This window comes from Pelobates fuscus, chromosome 5 (assembly GCF_036172605.1).
Source record: "Pelobates fuscus isolate aPelFus1 chromosome 5, aPelFus1.pri, whole genome shotgun sequence".
NCBI lineage: Eukaryota > Metazoa > Chordata > Amphibia > Anura > Pelobatidae > Pelobates > Pelobates fuscus.
This window is the reverse complement of record NC_086321.1, coordinates 77,992,667-77,999,593: the sequence shown is the minus strand read 5'-3', so window position 1 is coordinate 77,999,593 and position 6,927 is coordinate 77,992,667.

Here is a 6,927-nt window from a genome sequence, read left to right as displayed (position 1 = left end):
CACAAGCAACTTACACCCTAAATGGTAGTGAATTAGGGATAACCAAACACAAGAAGGATTTGGGAATTGTTATAGACAACAAATTAGGCAGCAATATGCAATGTCAATCTGGCCAGTACGTTTTTGTCATGCATAAATAGGGGCATACATTCTCGGGATGAAAATATAATTTTGCCTCTTTATAAATCGCTGGTAAGACCACACCTTGAATATGCTGTGCAATTTTGGGCACCTGTTCTATACAAGGATATCATGGCACTCAGTGGCCATGATCCATGGGGCCCCGGTGCAAAAACTGATCCGTGTCCTCCCCCCCCCCCTGGTGGCTACACCATGCGGGCCGGGCCGCAACACATGGCACCGGGTTGCAGGAGTCCACAGGGCAGCTGGGCCCCCTGGAGTGACGGGCCCGGTCGCAGCTGCGACCCTGTATGTACGCCACTGTACACACACACACACACATACAAACACACATACATACACATACAAACACACCCAGAGACACATATATATAGACACACACACACACATACATACAAGCACACATACATACATAAAAAACAAGCACACATGCATACAGACACATACATACAAACACACAAACATAGACACATATATACAGACACACATACATACAAACACACACACACACACAAACATGCATACAAACAAACACACACACACACACATATAGAAAATATTTTAGTCACCTTCCTTTGTCCTACCTTTTAGATGCAGGAGGGTGACTTCCCTGGGATCCAGTGGTGTCTCAGCCTGATGGGAATTAGAGTTCCCACTCTTTTCCTCCCGCGCGGCTCTGTCTGATAGCTGGGAGGAGTGGCCGGGGCAGTCAATTCCTGATGTCATCTCAGGGGGCTCGGTCACGCTGTTAAAGCGCCGCAGCGCTGACCGGGCCCCCTGGAAATCCATAGCCATCGCCCTAACAGAATGGGCCACCCGATGGGTCCCTTCACGTGTGGCCCCACCGGTTTTATCACACGGGGGCTGGGACTGCAACACCTGGTGGCCGGCACCCGGTCGCAGGGGTTTGCTGGGCGGCCGGGCCCACTGGAGTGATGGGCCAGGTCGCCACTGTATGTACGCCACTGATGGCACTAGAAAAAGTGCAGAGACTAGCTACAAAATTGATGAAAGCAATGGAGTATGGACCTGGCAATTAATGAACACTCAAATATTAATGAACAACACAATGTAGAGATGAAAGATCTGATTAAGAAATTAATATCACTGAAGTCCCCTGTACAAAAAAAAATGTATATTGTTTAGATAGAGTAAAGGATAGAAGCCGTTAGAACCCACTGATCCACTGTGAGATACACTCAATGCGATATATGATGTTTGAAAAATGTTTGTACTTATGTCTGATACATGTTTAACTTATAAACATAATCTAATTCAAATTAACTAATTAAATTAATTACCGGTAATTCAATTGTATGATATTTGTACATGTCATATAAAGAAAACAATTTAATAAAAAGAATAAACAAAATTTAAAAAAAAGAGAAGAGGAGATGGTATGGTGGTTAATCCTTGATTGGAATCACAGTAAACTGATGAGGAATCGGAGTAAACCAGAGGGCCTTTGAAATTGAATTGTAGAAGGAATGGAACCTAGGAAGCTTCTCAAAACATCTGCAACAAAGAGAGAAATGCATCACAAGGCAACATTTTAACAATGAGTTTTAAAAGGCAAATAGCAATGGGTATATTACCTGATTACATGTTGGCTAAGATTGATAGGCGTACATGGCATCAGGTACTTAACGTTAGAGCTCCAATTTAATCAGGTCCAACGAGTTTGAGATGTCCAACAGACAGTGCGCGGATATGCAGTTATGGGCGTTTATTACAGACAGCAAGGATGTTGGAAAATTCAAGATGTAGCCTGGAGTATCAAAATGATCAAGAAAGCAAAAACAGTTTCGTCAAACAATAAAAAACAGAAAAAAGTTAGTTGAATCACAGGTTTAGCCCAATGCCATAGCCCTTTGTGTCCAACAGCTTTTCACTGTCAAGGTCAAGAAATAACTGCATCCAAATTCTGAATATGATTACTTGTAACTTAATGGTTTACATTTTCTAGCAGCAAACTAGCACAATTACCGTACTGTATGAACAGTAAACAACTAGTAAATCCCTCTGTGGTCTAGAACAGTGTACCCTTTTGTACCCATTGGCAGTCCATTTCCATAAATTGTGGTCTCATATTAAGCAAAATGATTTTAATTAATATAGTTGATGTTATTTTAAATTTATAGGTTTTTCTGTTCCTCATCTACCCTTTTTCTCTCCCTGCCCCCTCCTCTGCCCCAGACGCACACACACACACACACACACATATATATATATATATTGCAGATACACACAAGGACACACATGCCAATACAGAGACACAAACACAAACAAACATGCGGATGCACAGACACACAAAAACACACATTGACACAGAAACAAACACTGACAGACATGCAGATGCACAGACACACAGATACAAACACTTACACACATAAAGTTGCACAGACACACTGAGACACACATTGACACACACACAGATACAAACACTGCCACACTGTTACACTATTTATGATCCCATACAATAAATTATGCTAAAATATATTATTACAATTATGAACACAGAAAAATCTAGTTTATAAAACAAGATTTGAGGAAGCAGCACAATATAATAATGGAACTGTACCTGGAACCTGGGATAGTCTGGCAGCATGCTTCAGACACAGTATTATAGGTCTGGGGTAAACATTTCCAAAGTCACATGGTGCTGAGGTTTGAGAAACACATTATCACCAGATATACACAGAGGTGACATTAGGGAGCCATTTCTCGAAGGCACTAAGTGTTCATATTAAATGCTAAGCTTTTAGAAACTATGCTTCTGGTTCTGGTACTTTGGCCTTAAATTTGAAATTTACTTTGAATTCACTTTAAATTCTCTCTTATGACGAGAAATCTTCAACTTGGAATTGGAAGCTCTAAAAGACTAGAGTGTGTCCTCCTAAGAGGGAAAACCAAAACCGAACCCCAATAAATAGGAATATTATTGTTTCAAAAATAACAGGTATCAACAACTGCAAGATTTGAACACCGATATATTTTTAGAGAATAGAGATGGCATCACTCCCTCTTATTTGAAAAGCATTGGAGAAGAAGTAATAGGGGTGAGAGAAGAGAAAAACAAAGGAGAGAAACAAGCAAGAATGTGCCTCTAATAGGAATTTGTAATATGTCTGGAAACATTTTAAATAATGACCATATAGAAGTATTACCATTTGAAAAATACATCCATATTCTTTCCCAATTGTGTTAACTCTTTGAAAAAGAGAACAGTGAAACTGTACTGACTTGAGAATTATGTCGATCAGAGCCAGAAAATAGCACAGGGCTTTATGGGAATGGGGAACAGAAGGGGTTAAAAGACACTGAACTGATATACGACTGTGGAGGGTTGTGAGAAAGCCACACAATAAGGAGGGCAATTGGCTAGATTATAGGATGTTTAAATATGGCTGAAAATTTAGGAAAACTCAAACGTTGACAAAGCTGATACAAGCGATATGCGTAGATTGAGTGAGGTCACATACGTGAGCAGTCCAAGCAAGGCGTAAGTTGGATTGACCAGAAATGCTGAATGGCGGTATGCCATAGACTGACACACAGTCTGTGAGAAGCTTTAATTTGATTTTATCCGATTATTACAGAGTGTTTTTAATAAAGAAGCTTTGAGGTATATTTACGTTGAGATAATTTTATACTCAGGTGTGTGTCTACCCTTAAACCCATAGTGCTCAATAAAGTAGCGTTATATAGTAAAAAAGCTCTAGTACATCTGAGTTGGCAATCAGACTAGCATATTTAACCCTTTGCATTTTAAAACAATCTGCACTATTATTCGTATTACACGTTTTTGTTTTGACCCGCCTGGAAAAAGGAACTTTACTGGCAGGTCAACCTGGTGTAAATACACGCCAGGTTTCCTGACTATCCTATTATCATGTCGGCCCACTGAGGGCAGGGGGAGCATTGTTTCTGCGGACCTGGGGGGAGACAAAGTCTGGTAATCTGCCAGCATCGACTGCAAAATCAATGTCTCTGACAGCTTTGGTACTAAAGACCAGTCCAAGGGCACTTGGGGCCTGGCCCCCTGTCCTGGAGGCTGGGAATCCAATGTGCATATATATATATATATATAAAAATAACAAGTATTGCTATATATATATGCACTGCAGCTGCTGCTGTGAAGTATAATGGATAGGGGATGTGGGAGACTCCAGAATCCACCTCTGGCAGTGTCCTCTAGCGAGCCTCAGCAGTCTGAGAGTTGCAGCAGGCTTTCCATGGCAACGCTCCACGGGGAATGCATTCTGGGCTTGTAAGAGATGGAGAGGAGCTGCTGTCTGGCTGCCAGAGTTTTAGCATAGAATCCCGGTCCCCCTATTCAATATAAACCCAAGCAGGAGCCTGCACTGTGTTACCGGACTACCAGGAAGTGTAATGTCTCCCCGCCTTGGCCACAGGGAGGCAGCATAAAATAAAAATATAGATTTTTTTTTTAAATTATAAAAGAGAAAATGATAGGTGCCCACAGAAGCCCCTACCCTACCCCAGAAATGTATACACACACACAGTATATCCAGTACACAAACATACTGCATTCACTACAGAAACACTGCATCCACTGCACACACACTATATTCACTACACACACCTTGACCTCTACACACACACACACTGCATCCACTACGTACACATACTCCTTCCACTACACACACAATGCATCCAAAACACACACTGCATACACTATACACACACTACATACACTTTACTCACAGGCACTCTCTGCACCCACTAGACACACACACACAGGCTTTAAGCTGTTGAAGTAATCCAAACACTTTAATGGCAGCTCTGGTGCCTTGAACTCAGCACAAGCACATCTTATGATGCACTCACGCTATGCTTGAGGTCTCTAACACAGCTGTCACTGGCTTTTGATTCCACATGAGCTAATTAAAATAAAAAGTATTGTTTTATTGTATGGATTTATGTACCTATAAATGATTTGTGGTATGTGTATTTGACGATAGCTTGACAAAGACCGTGTAGGTCGAAACATTGTGTTACATTGGGTTTCAATAAACTGCCATTTCTGAACTTTGGAGAACCTACTTTATGCTTTTTGAGAACAGTTCCCTGATGCCCCCAAAAGGAGGACACCAGGGATCTAAGTCAGGCTGAAAATGGGCTAGCTGAGAGGCAGGGTTATTCCAGGGTCCAAGGGTTACTCCTGGGTTACTCCAAGCATCACTCCAGCGCCCAGAGAAGGGAGATGAAGAGGGATGCAGAGAGAGGGGTGGGGGTTTAAACGACAAGATCAGCGATGCAGGGGGCAAACCTTTGAATGCACACCAGGCTGCCTGACAATCATCTAAGGCCAGCCCATGAGAGCAGGCCCTGCGGGGACAACTGTTTCAGTGCTCTCTGCAGTGTCCTGGACACTAGGGAACTAAGTCAGGATGGCATAACATGACCCAAAAATCGGGACTGTCTTGCCAAAATTGAGATGGTTGGGAGGCCTGCAATTATCAAAACCCTACAGTATGCTGTTTCGCTATAATGGGCCAAACTGTTTAGCAACAGTGTTGTGTTTATATCTGTCCTGATAATAAGGAATTAGAAGAGTAAACGTTTTCACACTTTTATTTTCATGTTGAAGAAAATAGGGGAATATTCACGAACAATTCAGGTGAGTACAAATATTTTGTTTTCAGTTTAACACCTAAAACCTTTATAAATGACAGTATGATTATTTTTAGGTACTCTCCTGTGAAGGAACATTGAGCGTTTAGTAAACAAGGTAAGTATTGTAGAATTTGTTTTTCTCAAATAGGAAGATATTCCTCTTGTTAATCAAAGGAGAAAGAGGAGATATAAACAATGTCCTTAAAATCCAAAGCCGGTTGCCAGTTAAACAGTCCGAAGCCTCAAATCCAATTCGCTGAACCCCTTAAAACAATCCGAATCATCACTGGGAGATCACATTTTTGAGGGGACAATCCTAGGTTGAAGTCCTTCAAACAGTCCGAGTTGACATCAGGTTTATCAGTAGATAGAGGGGTAATCCAATGCCAGCGTCCTTTAAACAATCCACGTTGGTACCCAGTTTACCAGTAACTAGAGGGTAATCCAAAGCCGAAATCCATTAACTGTCCGAGTCAAATACCATAAAAAAAGTAGCAAAATGGTTTTCGACCTTACGAAGAAGAAGATTCAGAAATTGTAGATAGGGCCCTAGAAATTGCAAAAAAGGGTGGATGGTGAGAGCACTCTATGTAGAACTTTACCCTTTTATGATAGCATATAACTTTCTTGTTGACCTAAAAACACAAATAAAAAGTACATAGGGTAATAACGTAGCGATACAATAAATACAATGCTACTATTGGGAAAACTCACATGGTCATGAGCCACTTAAAAAGCTGGCTCAGACTAACAGCATATCAGCCCAACGTTAATCCACTCAGACTCCAAGTTTATTCCCTTCTGCGGTCCTTCCTCCTTAATACTTCAATTACTCCAGGATACAAGGGGTAATGAATAAAGGAATTTATTGACACACTTAGGGTAGTTGGACATAAAAGTGTAAAAACATATAGAAATGCTTGTCCTATGAAGAGGAATAGTGTTAAACATGTAGCATGCAATCTAACTTATTAACAGAGAGAGCAAGCACTGACGAAGCACACGTTTAACATGATGAGTTATGTCCGTCGGTGTCTCTTAAAGGCATAGCAGCACATTAGCAATTATAGAGACAATATACATATGACAAACAGTTTGCCCTCTTCTTTGTTCTTGGTTAATGCTCTTCCACCTTCTGCAGAGCTG